Here is a 19,168-nt window from a genome sequence, read left to right as displayed (position 1 = left end):
AATAACCTATTTGTGAATTGGTTTGCATGGGGGGCTCAGTTTGCTAGCTTTTCGTGTTTGCAGGCTATCTTCTTTGAACTCATTGTGTGCATGATGTATACTCTCCGGGCCAGATCCTGGGCTCCTGGGCTTGCCATTTTGCCTTGCTGAGGGAAGTGAAAAGAAATCAGAAAAATCCCTTAAGTAAGAGCTGAGGCTTCCCCATGAGGAAGGGGAATCGGCATGCAGTTCAGAGCTGGTGTAATGTCAGGAGCAAGAGACTGCTGGGGTGGGGGCACAGCAGGGGGGCAGAGAGGAATGGGGATGGGTCAAGCTGTGTGTGTGCTGTGTCTGATCCTAGGTCTGCAAAGCAGTCCGTGCGGGACGGATGTATCCAGCATAATTTAGAGTAGCCCCTAGAATGTTCTAAGGTCAGCCCAGGGCAGGAGCTGCAGATAGGTGGCTTACTGCCCCCTTTCTTCCAGCCCCACCCCTTCCAGCTGCTTGAGGAATAAGCCTTTTGCTTATGTCTTCAACTGTGTTGAGGGCTTTTAAAAAGAGGATGGTGAACAGTTGTTCTCCATGTCCACTGAAGACAAGACAGGAAGTAAACTGCTTAATTGGCAGCAAAGCAGATTTGGGGTAGAGATTAGGAAAATCTTTCTAACTATGAGGAGAGTTAAGCACTGGAATAGGGTTCCAAGAGAGGTTGTGGAATTTGAGGTTCTTAAGAACAGGTTGGACAAACAGGGATTGTCTAGGTTTAGGCAGTTCTGCCTCAGAGAAATGTGGGCCTAGCCTCACTATGCTGATTCTAGGAAAAGAAAACCCAGAATTAATAAGGTCACAGTTGTAAAATTTTATGAGGCCAAGAATTACTTAATTGTATGCGTCTATTTTAAAACCACATATTCCATTTAAAAAATCTACTCAGAAAATTCATCTGCAATATTAGCTAGTTTAGCTCTGATTACCTAAGCTTATAACAACACGAGAATGATCTCGCAAGTTCATTTCCCATTTAATATATTTTTAGTGAGAGAGGCAATGACAGGCAAGCTGTGTTTAAAGGATTTAAAAAAAAAACCCTGATCTTTCATATGAAAGAAATTAGAAACGTTAAGATAAAGTCTGGGGATTTAGGGCTTGATCCTCCAATGTGCTCTGCATTGCAGGGAGATCCTGAGTGTCCTCAGCTCCCACTGATTTAATATATAGGGCTTGTGGGTGCTCAGCACCCTGCAGCATCAGGATGTTAGCCTAGGGCAAGATTCTGGATGGCACCTCCTGAGGCATTAAGCACAGACTGCTCAGCCCAGAGGGAGGGTAGCGAAGGTGCCTAGGCTAAAACTCAGCCTGCTAAACTCAAGATAAAGAAGTTTCCCTGCATCTGTGTTAGGAAAAATGGTTGAGTTGAGGTTGGGTTTAGCTCATGTTAGCTCAAAGCCTGACCCGAGCGCACAGCCACTTTTCCTAATATAGACAAAACTAACAGGCGTCTGAATCCGCTGCAGTCAGAGGCAGCAAATGCTATTCCCTTACGATCAGACATAGAGGGAACTTCAAAGTGCATCCCTTCTGCTTTCATTTGACTTGCTCGGATCTCTTCCCTCTGCATGGCTCAGCTTAAAAGAGCCAGAATATAGCCCCCATGCCTAAAATGACTGTGGATGGTTTGTGCAACCCCACACTGCTCTGAGCACAATTTCACCATGTTCGAGGGCTGATGGATGCATACAACTTTAAATGGGAGTTAGGCTGCGTATCAAGGGAAGAATTGGAACATCCTCCCCCCCCCATCCCCAAGCTAATAAATCATTGTATGGTTCAAAATCTCCCTCTTCAAGGCTTTTTCAGCCGTATAATTTGATTTAATCCCGTGTTAACTCTCTCAGATTTATAGTGCTCCTCCTGCTTCCCATGAATTGCAAAGCTCCAAGGGGAGGGTCAGCCTCTGAGATAATGGGGTGTGTTTTGCTCTGCACAAAGACTTTGGGTCTGGATTGGGCTAGAATTTCCCTTTCTACTAATTTTATGGCAGCATTAATTATTTTTTTTCTTTAAGAATAAAACCACCAAAGTGCCTGGGAGGTAAAGTGCATATTTATGGCCGATTTTTATAAATGAATCGTTGGTACCTGGTGTCATGCAATGCACTTAATACATCAGCAATATTATCTTCCATTTATATGGAGGTTCTCATTCCAAATCACTTTCTGAGCAATAGATAGATAGCACCATTGAAATGCAGCCCCCTCTGAGGGTCTGTTGATACTGCAGTCCAAGATGTGATTGCAGCTCTGGTAGACATAACTGCACTAGTTTTACCCATGTTCGCATGGCTAAAAATAGCAGTGTAGATGCAGCACTGCAGGCTTTAGCAACACAAACATGTACCCAGGGTTCTGGGCTGGCTTGCGTAGCCCATGCCGCTACAACTACACTGCTGTATTTAGCCATGCTTGTGTAAATGTGTCTACCTGAGATGCAAGCACCTCTTGGATTTTAGGGAAAAAATACCTTAAGGCAGAGGTTATCAACTCTGTGGGGTCTGACACTCTGACTGTGGAAGGAAAGAGTTATGGCCCAAAGCCATTGGGGCAAACCCCTACTTTTTATAAAAAGTGTCCCACACGTTCTTTAATGTTCACCACAAGCAGACTGGTTTGGATCCAAGTCTCATTTCATTTACATCAATGTAACGTCACTGTTCTCCTGGTGGGTAAGGGGTGTGGCCAGGGACAGTAGCCGGGTATGGGAAGAAGGGGTATGGCTGTGGGAAAGGGTCACGGTAGAAGCACTGCTGAATTCCAACTATTCCCAACTACCACAATGACCCCTTAGCGCTATAGGCATCTGGGCACAAGCTGAGGCAATGCTAAGGCTGTCCTAATCTGCACATCAGACTCCAGCAGTCTCCAGAGAGCCCTCCAATGGTCCCAATATAGGGACTGGAGCACAAGTGAAGGAAAGCCAGCTCAGCGGCCACTGTGCATCCGCAGTTGAGCAGAGCTCAACTGCACTGAAGAATTGTTCCTAGGGAATCTAGTATTATGACCCTTCAGGCTTTGACCTCTCTAGCAAACACATCCCAAAGCTTAGGGCCTGACTTTGTTTACTTTTAAACTGAGGTAAGTTAGGAGTTGAGCTGGGTAAAAATTTTGGGCAAAACTTTTTTCCTGAGAAAAATGTGTATATTTAGTCACAGCAAAACATTTTGCGAATTCTTGCCAGTTTTGCTGAATTGATTTGCTTTTTTTTTTAAAAAAAAAAAAAAAAAACAAAAACAAAATTCAAACACTTCGTTCTGACATTTTGGAAACAGAACATTTGGCTCGTTCTGATCGCAATGACTTTTTGTTTTGAAATTGCCTTCAAATTTATTTTAAAATGTCAAAAATGCTTAAAGTCTGAACAAAACATTTCCTTCCAGGTTGGGGGGAAAATGGTTTTTTGACTTGAAATTAATTATTTTTCGATTATTTGTTTCACTGCAAATTTAGGAAAATCCATGATCAATTTGACTTGAACCAATATCTGTGGGGGTTTTTTTCCCCACAGAATTGCCCAGCCCACCAGAAACTCTAGTATTCACCCAGCTCTGGTCAGCAGTGACTGCACTGAGGCCAGGGGTGTGATAGTGGATTAGAACTGATATGAGTGAGAAAAGAAAAAGGCCTTGCCTTATGTCTCTGTAACGGAGCATCCCCTTTCAGTCTGAGAGGGTCAGCAAAGGCCATAAGAACCTTTTCTCCTTCCCCAACGGCTCAACGTTGCCGTTTGTTTCTATGAAAACCCAAGACCAAATCATGCTGGGCGCTATGCGCACACAGCTCCCATTCGCTTCAGGAGCCCCCGCACATACTGACCTGGGGTTATTAGGTCTCAGATAGACAGAAATGGGAGGACTGTTTTTGGAGGTGACTACGCTATGAGGTTCTTCGTCACGACTGATGTAGTCTTTCCTCTGACCTTTCAGCTTTGAGAGAAAGTCCATCCGTCTCTCTCTCTCTCTCTCTCATAGCTTCCATCAGACAGATTCATCCCATGAGTAATAATGATAACACACTAAAGATTGCCCTTTCACAAGGCAGGAGATCTATGAATCACCGACCTGGCCAGCTGAATCAGAGACCCTTCTCTCTTCCCAGCCCTGCTCCCCACCCACGTCAGGACCCAAAGAATGGCACCAAGTCGATCTTTAAAACAACTCCCAGCATTTTGAGAGAGAGAGAGAGAGAGGGAGAGAGAAGGGGGCAAAGACCAATAAAACAGAAGGCAAGAGCTATAAAAACAAGACCCTGCTGAATCCTCTTGAATTTCTCTTCTTCCTCCCCCCCCCCCCCGCCTTGCCCCATTTGGGATTGAGGATTGAAATAACCAAAGCAAATCTGTGAGACTTTAATTGGAACAAGTTGCTGGCACGGTTCTTTGCTGGAGTTTCCTTCACCCTGTAAACAATTGGCCTTGACTGAAGCTCCCAGGCTCCCTGGAAAAGGCAAAGCCGGGGGAGGAGGGGGGAGCTGAGTCAACATGTCTGATGCACTTTCCCAGCGGGCAGAGCTGGGAAGTCCGGTCGGGCTTGTATATTTGGACGCTTCTTCCTCTTGATGCATGTTGTCACCAGGCATCCATGTGTTGTGCACAGTGGTGAAAGCAGAGAAGAGGGGGAGTGTGAGAGGGATGGCAGTGCAAAGGAGGGGAGATGGAATGAGCAGGGTTGAGTGGTTGGAGAAGAGAGGAAGCAAACTGAGAAGCGGATGGGGGGAGGCACGGAGACAGTAAGAGCAAATGGAGAAAGGTAATTGAGGAGAGGGGTCCTGGAGGAGTTGAAAGAGGGAAGGAGCAAAGAAGGAAAGAGGTAGTGCCCTGACAAGGTGATTAGGCTTCATGGAGCCATCATGTGGGTCTCTGGTTACTGGCCCTGAGACCTGACCAAACAACTGATTTGGGGGTTCTGTGGCTGGAGTGAGAAAAATAAATTAAAAAATTGGGTTGCCTTAAAATGAGATGTTTTCAAAACCGGTGACCTGTTTTTTGTTTTAAGGTTTTTAAACCTTTTTTTTTTTTTTTTTTTTTTTTTGAGATGTACATTTAAACATTGCAGTAAAATTTGGAGCAAAAAAGTGTTTCAAATCAAAAATCTAAACTTTTTAATTCCTGAAACAATTCAGTGAATTCAACCCCAAATTCACAAATTGTTCCCGTCAAGTCAAATATGCATTTTACATAAAATAAAGGTTTCACACCATTCATTTTGCCCCGTTCTACTGGCAGTGTGAAACCCTAGTGCATGTGGGAAGAGGGGCAACCCAATTCTGCTGACAGAGAAGAGGTTATTTAGTTGTGAGCTGAAGGAGAGCAGGGAGAGGATGAACAAGGGGAAGACGTGGAGGGGGAACAGGAAGATGATTCAGCAAAGGCTAGATGGATAGATCGATACATACACCAGTCCCCATGAGCTTTCACATGCCCCTGAATCATTATAAACATCCTGCCTAGACAAATGCTGCTTTTAAAATATTTCCAACTCAAATTATTCCAGCTAACAATTTCTCTCCAATAACAAAAAAAAATACATTAATGGACATCCGCGTGCACACATACACACACCACACATACAAGTTGTCAATCATTTCAGCTAGATACTTTTTTTTTATGACTACTCTCCTTTCCCTAAAGTCATGTTTATTATTACAGCTAAATAGTGCATTTTCTAATAGCCTTTTTATGTAGCCTTTAAAATGTCTTCTCAAACAATCAAATGAACCTTCCCATAAAATACTCCTTAGTGGAAGAGGGGCAAGATTCCATATGAAGATTAGAACCAGGCTTGGATTCTTGCCAATGTGTATGTTTCACAGCAAATGTTCACTAAGGGCATGGGTCTAGTAAGATGCGGAAAAAACTAAAAAGCTGTGACCAAGCTTTGCATTCTGGGCTCCTCATTTTTCAAATGCTTCACTTTATTTATTTATTTATTTATTTATTTGCATTGTGGTAGCATCAATTTGAGATGCATTTTTATTTTCTTAAAATCATGCTCCTTTAAAGTCTCTCAGTTTTAGGCAACTAAAAATGGAGACACTGAAAATGAGTCACTTTTTAAATATTCTTTCCTATAGTTCCCTAAATAGTTCACTAAATAATGCAATTCACAATTTCACCCCGCAATTTGCAGTAGAAACAAATATTCTTACTTTTGCTCTCATTGCATGAAATAGAAAAGAGGATAATGGGGAAATTCATTCTTTCTTTGTCTGTCTGTCTGCCCCAATCCTACAAAGAATTATTTGTGTGAGTTCTCCCATTAAGAAAGACTGACAGAGAAGAATATTGTTCATTTCCCTTTTTTTTGAGTAATGGGACGTATGTCAAATTTTCACTGGGGGAAAAATAGCTTAATTGGACTGCTAGTGGATCAGATCCAGAGCCCACTGAATTTCAGTGGGAGTTTATCCATTGACTTCAAGTGCTTTGGATCATACCCCAGTGTATAAAGTTATTCACGCATGCATTTGCAGGATCTGGGTGTCATCTGATAAAATCAGCTGAGATTTTACCATTAGGATCCTTCATTCATGGAGAGGAGACAATAACACTAAAGTAAAACCAATTGTGACACTTGAAAGGTTCAGCAATTTGGAACAAGTTGTGGTGAAAAATATGAAAACTTCTGGGGGCTTATCCGAACCAGCCTTTTGAGTCCACCATCCCTGATGCAACACCCTGCCTCCACAAACTCCCTAGGCTGTTATTGCCTGATACATGGTTACAGCTTCAGAACATGGATAACAGCTCATGTAAATGCTCTCTCCTCTGGTATTTTTAGGACCCCAGAATTGGGATACGTTGCAGCCTCATCATGTGCTAATGCCAACCTCTTCAGACGGACTTGGATTTTGTATGCTTTGATTTCTTGGTGCCTAACTTGACGCACCAGCGGCCTGATTCTCCCCTGCCTTGCATAGTCACTTACACCTGTGCAACATGAGAATAAAACACTGCCTTATCAGAATAGCAATGCTCTGCACCCATTTTAAACTCTCCATACACAGATATCAATACACACGGTGTAAGGGAGTGGAGAATCAGTCTTCCAGGCTTTTGTGAACCTACTGTTACTGTAGCGATTTGCCCCTTGCTACAACTTCTGTATTAGTGTTCACAAAAGATGAAATTCACTCTGTGCAGTGGGCTGGCACAAAGCCTATGTGTCAATTTATTCTCACTTCTTCTGTGAATTTAAGTGATTTATAGACCTATGACTGGCCCTCTTCCCAGAGGCGAATGTCAGGCTGGAAGATTATGAGTGTACTGCAAGTGATGAGGGGTAAGGGACTGACCAGCATAAGCACAAATGGCGCTCGTAATTTACAAGAAATCGGCATTCGTTATTATGGGCACCTTAGCTTCCTCAATGAGAGTTAAAAGTTCAATTAAGCACCGAGTCAAGATGTACACAAGTGTGATGTCAGTTACTAACCACATCCTGCTATGACTCTGGAGGGTTTTCTTTTTCAAGGTATGAGAGCCATGCACGCAATCCCTTAATTTGTTGTTTGTCCATGTCTTCCTTGAACTGAGTTAGAAATTTAGCCCTTGATGAATAATATCTAGCTCTTCTATCACACTTTTCAGCAGTAGCGCTCCGAGCCCTTTACTGAACTATTATCTCCATTTTACAGAGGGGGACACTGAGGCACAGGGAGGTGAAGTGACTTGCTCCAGGTCATTGGCAGTGCTGGGAATGGAATCTAAATCTCCTGAGTCCCTGTCTAGTGCTCCGGTCACACTGCAGCCTAAAGAAAGGCTGCCACTGGGAAATGAAAATAGTATAGGGGTGGCACATACCAGTGTCAATCTTCTGTTCATCTGCTATCAAATCTACTTAGCTACTTGTCAAAAATTTGTAATTCGCCTGTGACTGTTGCATTCTAGATATCACTAAATTATACATATTCTTTCAATTAGAGGGATGGTGATAGCAGGGTAAATGAGCAAATTGTAAACATTTTTCGTATTATGGGGTGCCTACAGGACTCAACTGAGATTTTCAGACTCGTGCTAGAACCTGTGCACATGCACACGCGCACACACACACACAGCAGGAGGCCGTCCCGACCCCAAAGGGTTTACAATCTAAACAGATAAGGCAATGGGTGAGAGGAGAAACAAAGGCACAAAGAATGACAATCTCAAGTTGCAGAGTAGCAGCCGTGTTAGTCTGTATTCGCAAAAAGAAAAGGAGTACTTGTGGCACCTTAGAGACTAACAAATTTATTAGAGCATAAGCTTTCGTGAGCTACAGCTCACTTCAAATGCATCCGATGAAGTGAGCTGTAGCTCACGAAAGCTTATGCTCTAATAAATTTGTTAGTCTCTAAGGTGCCACAAGTACTCCTTTTCTTTTTGCGAATCTCAAGTTGGGATGGCTTTAGGGGAGTGTGATCAGGGCAGCTGCCTTGAGCACCAACATTCAGGGGTATCAAATCCCCATTTGTGAGGGAGAAGGTTATTTTATCTGAGGGAAGTTAGTAGCAGAGCCAGGATTAGAACACAGCTCTCAATGACACTCAGTCCAGTGCCTACCTCTACTCGACCCCACGCATGCTATTTCATGTTGAAGTGAGTACTGCTCCGTCAGTACGAAAAACACTGTGCTGGCTAATCGGAAGCCTTTAAATTCTGCACCATTTGCCTGATTCTACACTACACTAAAAACATGGGAAACTGAATTTTAGGGAACAATCATGCATTGGCAAGAGTTGTGCTGGAGGATTTTCCCATCTCTTAATGCGCTGCTTCCATTGTATTTTATTTCTTCAGAGCATTTAGAACAAATAATCTAATATTATAGCCCAGATTCTGAGCTGCAGTTTGGGAGTAGCTCAGATGGGGCTGCCTTTCAGTCCCTCAATCCAGGATCAATCGATACCAAGCCAATTTAGAGCAGCCTGGAGGCCACTGCTTTAAGCTGCACCAGCTGCAAACAGCCCCTGCTACATCTGGTGATTGCCAGGTTATGGGGATGTCTGGGTCTCGGTCTTTTCCCTGGCCACGTATGGTAGTATGGAGTTGGGTGGCACGGCTTAGTCTATGCAGGACAGTTCCTCTGGTATGAAGTCAAGCCAGCTTTAGGACAAGTATGCACTGTGGAAGTGGCATGAAGCCACCTCTATGCAGGGAAGGATCTGTCCTTCAAGTGCAGACTCAAATTGCAACATACTTCCCCCCCGCCCCTCCTTCTGAAGAGAGGGAGCCAGATCCATGCTAGTGTAACTTGGAAGAGCTCCGCTGACTTAAACTGGACACAGAGTGATACCAGCTGAGGATCTGGCCCATACAATTTTACCAGAGCTTGTAAAATGCACTTTGATTCTTTCTGACTCTTTCATTCGTTGTTAAAAAGTAATTGAAAATGCTAAAAGCATACTGAGCAATCAAGAATTACCAGAGAATATTGGTAGTTATGGTGTTAGTGGTTACCACTCATTTTAAACTAATTGCAGCCCAAGGTAAAACCAAATGCAATAGTGAGTTCCATCCAACAAAGCTGTCCTCAATTGAGATTATAACCACTATCCTCCTCTAGTTTCCTACTAAAAAGAAAAGGAGTACTTGTGGCACCTTAGAGACTAACTAAATTATCTGAGCATAAGCTTTTGTGAGTTACAGCTCACTTCATCAGATGCAACTAGTTTCCTACTGTTTGATATTCAGGAGCTTGAAACGAAGATGATGGTGTTGGTTTTGGAGTGGGTTCCAGCCGTTAATCACAAAGGATACTTGAGAGAAATTGGGCTCTCCTGATTCGTCAGAGATTGTTTCTCAATCACTTTATCTATGTGGCCAAGCCCGTTGTTATGAGCAGCAAAATGCACAATCAATCTGCTGCTGATCACACCTTAACCTGCCGAAGCCAATGGCAAAATTCTCGTTGAATTCAATCGGAGCAGCATCAATTTCTTAAAAATAGGAAATGATGTACAAGTGGCCTGTGGATCAGATGGTTGGTAGAGATAAGCCTGAACCAAACCCCTGAATCTGAACACCCTAGAATTTAGGGGGAAATGGGAAGAGAGAGGATAGAGTCCAGGGTCCAAATCTGGATCTAGATTTGACCATTGTACCCCACGTCTGTAATGGGCTAACCCAGAAAAGTAGGGGCAATAGGGCTAGTAGAAAATTGTCTGTCGAAAGTTGTTTTTGTTTTGTGTGATGGAAAATTGGGATTTCCACTCAATGGAAAGTTTCATGGAAAGTATTTGCTTTCCTCTAAAATAAAATTTCATCAGAAAATCCTCTACAAAATTTTTAGCTGCAAATGGAAAATTATGCCTTTTCCATCAAAAAATCAAAAATTAAAAAAAAGTTTGTGTTTTTGACAAAAATTCATATGGGGCGGGGCATGAAACAATTTCCAACTAACTCGAATAGACATCAGATACGTGCACAGGCTCCCATTAACATCCCACACATTTTACTACATTGGATCAGGGCACTGAGCCATCCGTTGTGCTGCTTCTTGCCAATACCTAATGCTTCAAAGGAAGGTTAATAAATTCAGTGATACAATTATTAACAACAGAAAGTTGGTTCAATCTTGTGTACCAGACGTTGACCAGAGTGAAGAGAGACAGGTAGTAAAGCACTGGAAAACATCTTTCAGAGTAGCAGCCGTGTTAGTCGGTATTCGCAAAAAAGAAAAGCAGTACTTGTGGCACCTTAGAGACTAGTAAATTTATTTGAGCATAAGCCTTCGTGAGCTACCGCTCACTTCATCGGATGCATTCGGGAATGCATCCGATGAAGTGAGCGGTAGCTCACGGAAGCTTATGCTCAAATAAATTTGTTAGTCTCTAAGGTGCCACAAGTACTCCTTTTCTTTTTTGGAAAACATCTGTTTACTGAGTTTATTATTGGTGCTTCTCTTTCTGCACCAGAGTTCTGCTGTACAACTTCTTCAATGGAGCATTTGTAAAAGAAAGAAATGAAAAGTTTGCATACTTTCTGATAAGGGACGGCCAGCTGTGGTGTGGGAAGCAGAATCAGGGACGTTCTGGAGGGACCAGCACAAGACCTGGGCATCACTTAAGTCCTATTTGGAAGCCGCCTATTCTGGATCTTTTGATGTTCCAACCCAATATAAAGAAGGATGGTTTAGTGGATAAGGCACAAGAACAAGACCCCATGGTGCTAGGAGTTGTCTGAACACACAGTAAGGGCACATCTGCATTAGGACAAAAGATGTGATGTTACTTTGTGCTAGCTAATACATGGTAATATCCTACTAACCAATCTGTAGTTTCCACATATGTTAGTAGGTTAAGGTGAACCCTATGGGCTGGTGTTCACCTCAGCCTACTAGTGTATTATTATTACAAACTGCTTTGTCTTCACTTGGATTTTATCTAATGTTGCTTACTAGCTATGACCTAACACAAGGTAACAGCACATCTTGTGAACACAAAGCCTAAGAGACAGTCCCTGCCCTGAAGAGTTGACAATATAAATAGACAGGACAAATGAAGTATTGTTGTCTCCATTCTACAGATGAGGGAACTTACATTGATTTCAATGGGAGTTGGCCCCCGAAATACCTTTGGAGCATCTGGGCCTAAATGACTTTCACAGGGTCACCCAAGAAGTCACCCAGAAGACTGGCCCTGAGAATTGAGCCCCCATCTCCTGAGTCCCAGCCAGTGCTTTAAGCACAAAGATTGTCTTTTCTCTCTGCGTACTATTGGAGCTCATATCTGGACAATAAGTTCCTGTTACACTGGCTGGCATGGAGAGGTGCTACGCCCATGCATTGGTGTTACGCACATAGAGAAAAGGACAAGACGTTTTCTTATTGACCTTTGAAAGCTGGAGAGGGAAGCCAGAAAATGCTCCCTTAGGTAATGCTAAAGGCTGCATGCAGTATTGTTCAATAGAGAGGCGCCCGCCAGCAAGTTCCAGGTGGATGATATGAGGTTTGCTTTGGAAACTGGGCAATCGTTGATAATTTTTTTTATTGGGTACCATCCTTTTTAACATCCTTGTACATAGCAGACATCAATGTCTGCCATGAACAAAGACTTGCAAAAGAATAAGGCGGTTGCTAAGGAAACTTCTGTTGCACAGGAACTAAACAAACAACAGCATGTTAAGCAAGGAGCCGTGCAAACTAGGGGCCCAATTCTGCAAATCCTTATTTAGGCAAGTAACCCTTGACTTTTTGGGGGGTACTCCACTACTCATATGAGTAAAGGTTTGCAGGTTCAGGTCCAAGCATAAGACAAAAGCTTCCTAAAGTAGTCTCAGAACTTTAAGAATTAACTGTTTGGAGAATGTCAAGGCAGCAGCCGCTATGGAAATAGCACACATCCATTTCCAGCCTCCAGACATAATTAGTTGTCATTTGAAAGCAGCCCTGTAATCTTTGTTGTGATATTAATTTCACGCAGAGATGCTAGCAGGAACCATTCAGTGTACACAGCCCTCAATCTTTAGCTAATCTTTAGGAAGTTTACAGCAGCTCTCAAAGATTAGCCACCTTTAAATGGAACAAGTTGTGTCATTAGACTATACCCAGGTGTCTTTGTGCACTTCAAATAGTTTGTCAGATTTTTCCTGGTGGTGAGGTTGAAGAGGCTGTTTTGCTCCTTTGGTTTATTGGTTGACGGAGTCAATTCGTTATGAGCTCGATTTTCAAAGAGTTTGCTTCCATTTAGATACTAAACTAACTGTTCAGGTTTACAGAAGTGCTCCGCTGAGCTATTTGGAAATCTCCCCTTAAAAATCACCTCTGCTCTGCCTACAAAAAAACTTGACAATGGTTAGGCAGCTGGCATGCTGTGACTGCTGCTTATCACGTTGATCATAATTATCTCACTGCTGCCTTGTGTTCCCCCGCATCTGTTCGTTAGATCTTCCTGTTGTCCATAGTCTTTTACTTAGGGTTTGGCTGTGTCGTCACTGAAAAAGTAGTTGTGAGATAGCTCTCTCAATGTAGAATTGTAGTGGAGATGAGGCAAAGGCAATTTTTACCTCTGAAACGGGCAAAAATGTTTGTACAAGACTCTTTTTTTAAGAAAAAATGAAGATTTACGGGCACCGAAATATTTTTTTAAATTAATGTTAATTTTTTCCAAATTGTTTCAGCTGAAAATAAACTTCGGGGGAGGGGTGGGGAAGGAGAGGGAATGTGGTCCCCCCCCCCGACATTTTCAAAACAAAAATTCCCAATTTTTTTTGGTTTGAAATGACTTTTTCGTTTAAAAATAGTCTTTACTTTTATTATTTTTTTAAAATCCGAAACATTTTAAAGTGATCCAATTCAAAACAAATCATTTCAGTTTTGTTGAAAAGAAACATTTTGTTCAGCCCAAAACAATTTTCGTGTCTTTTTGGTTCACCACGTTTTTGTTTTGTTTTTTCCAAAATTTCATGATCACAAACCATTTTTTCCCAATTGCCAATGAACTGAAAAATCCATTAGTTACACAGCCCTAGTATCTACTCAAGTTCAACACTATTCCTCTCACCTGGAGTTAAGCTCGTCTAGCTACATCAAGGTAACAACTACTATGTCTTGTTTCCACTAGGTTGTACAGCGAGATAGCTTTCTCACTGTAAAAACACACATTTTTTTTGAACTGAAGAACAGCCTTTGTCTATGCAAAGTTGCAACTGTTTAACTAAAGGTGTGAATTTAAAGTGACTTACTTGAACAGGTACGAACTGCTATGCGAACGCTGTTATTTCAGATTAGTTTAAATCAGTTAGGAGAATGTCTAAGCTACACCAAAATAAGCCACTCAAACCAAAATAAGATTCACCATATGAGGGGTTGCACCATTTTAACTAAACCTGTTCAAATTTGTGTGTAGATTATAAACCTAGATTATAAACTCTTTGGAGCAAGGACCATACCGTCGTTATGGGTTTGTGCAGTGCCTACCACAATGGGGCTGGGCTCTCTAGGCACTACCATAACACAAATAAGATATCATTATTATAACAAATGGAAGCAGCTAGGTACCTCAGTGCCTGGTCCTTAATTACGTGTCTAAATGGGAGATGAGCTGCTGTGAAAATCTAGCCCTGTTTAAGTGTGATTGGTTTTTTTACTGGTCGTCATTTGTAATTGAAACTCCATTGTGGTGAGGTGGCTAAGAACTCAGGAAATCTGGATTTTATTCTTGGCTCAGTAGCTAAAGTCAAGTCACTTCACCATGCTATGCCTCAGTTTCCCCATCTATATAATGGAGCTAAATGATACTGCCCTCCTTTGTGAAGTGCTTTGAGATTTATGAATGAAAAGCACTAGGTTTATATTAATTGTTAGGGCATTGAAAGGTTTTTTTGCATGGGCTTATTTAATTGTTTGTTTAAATCTAAAGACATAAATAAAAAAACTGAATGCTGAAGGCCTCTCTCTGCATGGATCTACCTCATAATTGATGGGGATGATCAGCCAACTGTACTAGTGGTCTCCATGGGGATGGAGATAATTAGACAACAAGACGATGCATAACAGACGAGAGGCTGAGGGGATTGGGGCATGCACAGTAGACCTATAGGGAATACGCAGAAAAGCTGTACTGATTTTCCCAGGGAGTCCCTTCTTCCCTATCCCCACCACCACCACCCTTTTAGGTATTTATTATATTATTTTGGGTGATAAATACTGGCCCTAGGTTTGATCCTGGTTCTCCTCCCAGCCTTTGTCTGGCTTGTCTGTTTAGACTGTAAGCTTTACAGAGTAGGGACTGTCTCTTACCATGGGTATGTTCAGCACTTGGCACAATGGGGCCCTGTTCTTCGTTGGGACCTCTAAGTACTGCTGTAATATATACAACATAACCCTGCTTCTGAGAGTTTGGCCATTGAGTTGAGCATAGAACGGGTTTGGAAATTTTTTTGTTGCAGTGATTTTCAGTGGACATTTCTGCAGAAAAAGAATCAGTTTGCATTGATTTTTTTTCCATCAAAAAAATTAAAATTTCATTTTGATTGGTCGTCTCCCCCCCTCACCCCCCCTCCCCTGGTGAAAAGACAACATTTCCTGACCAGCTCTAGTTCAATGGGAGTAAAATCAGGTCCTGGATGAGGGGGGAGGGTGATGGGGAGAAACTCTGTGGGAGCCATTCCTGTTTGCCCTCTGCAAGGTATTAATGCCAATAACAGTTCTGCAATAAAAACAACCCAGCATCGAGCAAAGCGGAAAAACAGCTGCCAAGTGTGGAGAATCAGAAATCTGATTTGAATAAGAGTAACCAGATTGCAGGAACTTTAAATAGATTGGAGACTAACGTAATTAAAATAAAAGGGTTCAAAGCACATTAAAGGGCATTAATATGCAGTAAGGAAACTCTTAACCCACCAATTCTCCATATACACAGTCATCAAGGAAAAGGAGCAATGCCCATAAAACCATTCTCTCAGGAAGGGCAATGGGTTCAGTGCCTGAGAAGAGATCACTAGCTGAAAGTAGCAGCATTAAATGGAAAGTTTGGTTATTGCTGGATGTTTACTACAAAAAAGCTTCGATTCCACGAGATGCTGAGTGCCATACAAGCAAAGCCTTGCCTCTCTTTGGCGCTCCATTGCCTGAAATGAGACTGTGCACAGGCACCAAGGTCCATCAATAGAACACAGAAATTGATATGTCTTTCTAAAGTCCTGACTCCATCAGTTGCCTAGAGGAAGGTGTATGGGGCTCTGCAGCGGGCATCTATGGAATAACCTGCCCACAGGGGAAGTTTCTTCCTGATTCTTGTTAGGTAGCTGTTGGCTTATGTCCTGAAGCATGAGGGTTTATGTCTTTGGCAAGACTCTTATATTAAATCAACTTAAAACCTAAATCTTATTGCGGGAGCTGGGTTCAAGTTTGGCCACCCCCAATTAAAAGTGCTATTGGTACCATTGCAGCTTCCATGCCGGGCTGGAAATTCGGCGAGTTTTTCAACCAGCTATGTGACATATTTTGACCAACAGAACATTTTGTCAAAAGTCTGAAATTTTGCAAAATTGAAAGAGAGAGAGAGAGAGAGAGAAATTCTGCAATAGATAGATATCTATTTTACATTTTGTATTTTATTTATGTTTGCCAGCTCCAGGTGCAGTCATACTCCCCCAAAAAAGAAAACCACCACTGCGGTGAGGACTCTAGATCACGTAAGTCCCACTTACCCCCTGTTTTGTAGTTTAAGTGGTGTATAGGCCTCTCGGCGTAAGGATAATTTAATCTAATGGCATTGGAATGTTGCCACTCAATAATGGAAGCAGGATTGTGCCCATAAAGGTTAGTATTATTGAGGAGGGGAGAACTAATCCAGATTACACAGAGGTAGAGACAAATACTTGGGTCAGTGGGCTCCTCGATGGTGCATTCTCCTTGTTGAAATAAGTGATTCTATCGAAAAGTGTCATCGTATCCACAGAAACAGCCCTTTCTTGTATAAACAGGTTGTTAAGGTGACTCAAATAATGCCGTATATAAACAGGGGTAGAAGCAAAGAACACATACACCCACACAACATAAGGGCTTTAGAAATTCTGACAGGAAGTATTCTCAAGCATATGCTTAACAGATTAAGTTTTAGGCGTTACGTCTCATCTATGGTAACTTTACTGTATCTCAGATCTCCAAAATTAAAGACCTGCTCCAGACAAACCTGTCGTTAGAGACTTATGGCTCTCCTGTGCTCTGACAATGTTATTTGTGGTCCTGCAGAAATCCTGGTATCTTTGTCCATATTAGTTTCTTTACAGAAACTTCTACACATATTAGAGACACCATCAAAAACGTAGGTGCTTTGATAACCCAATTTTTTCATTGTTACTGGTTAGCTTGAGCTTGTTTTCTTCTTATTCTATTTGATTTTTTTTAATTGAATAAATGTTGAGTTGTGAAAGAGGCTGGAATTGCAGGACCATAGTTTTCCTCATCTTATATTGATTTAAGCAAATATTATTAGATAATTCAGTTACTGGGGTACATCTTTCTTTCTTTCTTTCTTTCTTTCTTAATGTATAACTGAATTTCACTATTTTTTTTACTCAATTTACAGCTTTTTTTATTGGATATCTCAGGCCTGATCCTATAATTAGACCTATGTAGACTAAACCTAGCACACATATGAAGCACTGTTGAAATTATTGGGTCATTGCATGGGTGGCTTCCCACATCTACATACTGTGTGGCTCTTATTCCTTCCATCTGGTGCCAGCCACTGTCGGGGTCAGGATATGGGACCAGATGGACCTGGTGTCTGATCCAGTTTGCCAATCCCTATGTTCCTATGTTTGGGCACAAGGGGATCCCGTTGCAGGAGGTAATTGTCCCACTCTGTTCAGCACTGGAGAGGCCTGAGCTGGAGTACTGTGTTCAGTTCGGGGTACCATACTTAAGGAAAGATGCAAACAAACTGGAGAGAGTCTAACAAAAAAATGGTAAAAGGTTTAGAAAGCCTGATTTACGAGGAAAGCTGTTCATTTAAAACAAACAAACAAACACCCTGGCCCTGTTTAGTATTGAGAAAAGAAGACTGAGGGGGGGGACGTGATAGAAGTCTTCAAATACGTTAAGGGGCATTATAAAGATGATGGGGACCAATTGTTCTTCATGTCCACTGAAAGTAGACAAGAAGTAATGGGCCTATGTTGCAGCAGTGGAGATTTAGGTGAGATATTAGAAAAAAACTTTCCAACTATAAGGATAAGTACCAACTATAACTACTGGAACAGGCTTCCAAGGGAGGTTGAGGAATCCCCGTCCTTGGTGGTTTTTAAGAACAGGTTGGACAAACACCTGTCAGGGGTGGTCCAGGTTTACTCGGTTGGACTCAATGCAGGAGGCTGGACTAGATGATCTCTTGAGGGCCCTTCCAGTCCGACATTTCTATGATTCTGTAACTTTAAGACTGTTCCTGTCAGCTAATCTGGAAAAGGGGGATTTTTGTGGGGTTTTATTGTGGAAGATGTTCAGGTACCATGATGATAATACAGTAGGTACATAGATTTGAAGGGCCATATCCTCAGATTGTGTCAATTAGCAGAGCGCCATTGACCTCATATGTTGCATTAAGTAGTCTATAGATGAGTGCACTGAGTCACGGAGAGGTTAAATGGATTACTCAAGATCACATATCAGTGACAAAGCTAGGAAAAGAAACCATGAATCCTGCTTCCTAGTCCTCTACCCTAACCGCTAGCAAACTCTTTCTTCCCAGAATGGGGATATAACCCAGGAGTTCTAATTCTTGATCTTCAAGTCTAACTCTAGACTATACTCTCTTCCAGAACCGGGAATAGAATCTAGGATACCTGACTCCCAGCTACCCTACTCTGACCACTAAAACAGACTCCTTTGCTAAGAGCTGGGATTAAAACCCCGGGTACTAGCCCCCTGTTTGAACTACTAGGCGACACTCCCTCTTTTGAATCTTAAATGAGTCAAACTGACTGGAAAGTGTTTGAACATTTCATTTCTGCAATCTGTATGATGCCCTTTGCAAGAAAAGTTGTGGGTTTTATTTTAAATTTCAATTGTCATTCCCACTCAGAGTGGTCTCTTTCCAACATAAATAAATAGGGATGGGAGCATGGAAAATGTATATACGTTTGGGTTACACCCTAAATATTTGCATTAAGGAAGTTTAAAAGAACTCTGATTTCAGTCCCATATATTTGAAGATGACCCCTCAGGAGAGGATGTTTTGTCAGGAGTAATGATTTAGAAATGTCTTATTTTAAAAAGCCACTTGTATGAGTTCCTGCAATGGGAACATGTGTCAGCCATTTGGAATCTTTTATCTGATAACTGTGTTCGTCCCGTCCCCCACCCCACCCCGCCAATGGAGAATACTGCTTCCCAGGTTAGAATAGACTGATGTGTTGCAGCAAGAAAATTATCCTTACCCTTCATTTCCTCCTCCCCTTTCTTCCCAGTTTACCATGACTGTTGCACTTTGGAGACACTATCTCAGTGTCCCGTGCAACCTGGACACTTAGTTTCTTTGGCTGTTTAAATGGTAAGCTGTCTGAGTCAGGGACTGTTTCTTATGTACAGTGCCTTGCACAATGGGGCTTTGATCTCCGTTTGGGGCCCCACATGTTATTGTAATACAAATAATAAAAATAATTAAGGGGATGCAACTGCACTGAATTTAATGGAGTGGCATACATAGGTACCGGG

General features: G+C 42.1%; 1 long non-coding RNA gene across 1 annotated transcript in view; it reads left to right on the top strand.

The window, feature by feature from the left end:
* The window catches only part of LOC122457525, an 80,357-nt gene extending 64,212 nt beyond the window's left edge, over positions 1–16,145 (top strand). Inside the window, exon 3 of the long non-coding RNA XR_006277081.1 lies at positions 16,083–16,145. This is a non-coding gene — a long non-coding RNA (uncharacterized LOC122457525). The remainder of the gene's footprint in view (positions 1–16,082) is intronic.
* The last annotated feature ends 3,023 nt before the right edge of the window (positions 16,146–19,168 follow it).

Source organism: Dermochelys coriacea, chromosome 26 (genome assembly GCF_009764565.3).
Source record: "Dermochelys coriacea isolate rDerCor1 chromosome 26, rDerCor1.pri.v4, whole genome shotgun sequence".
Taxonomy (NCBI): Eukaryota; Metazoa; Chordata; order Testudines; family Dermochelyidae; genus Dermochelys; species Dermochelys coriacea.
The sequence above is the reverse complement of the archived record's forward strand: the minus strand, read 5'-3'. Positions and strand labels throughout refer to the sequence as shown.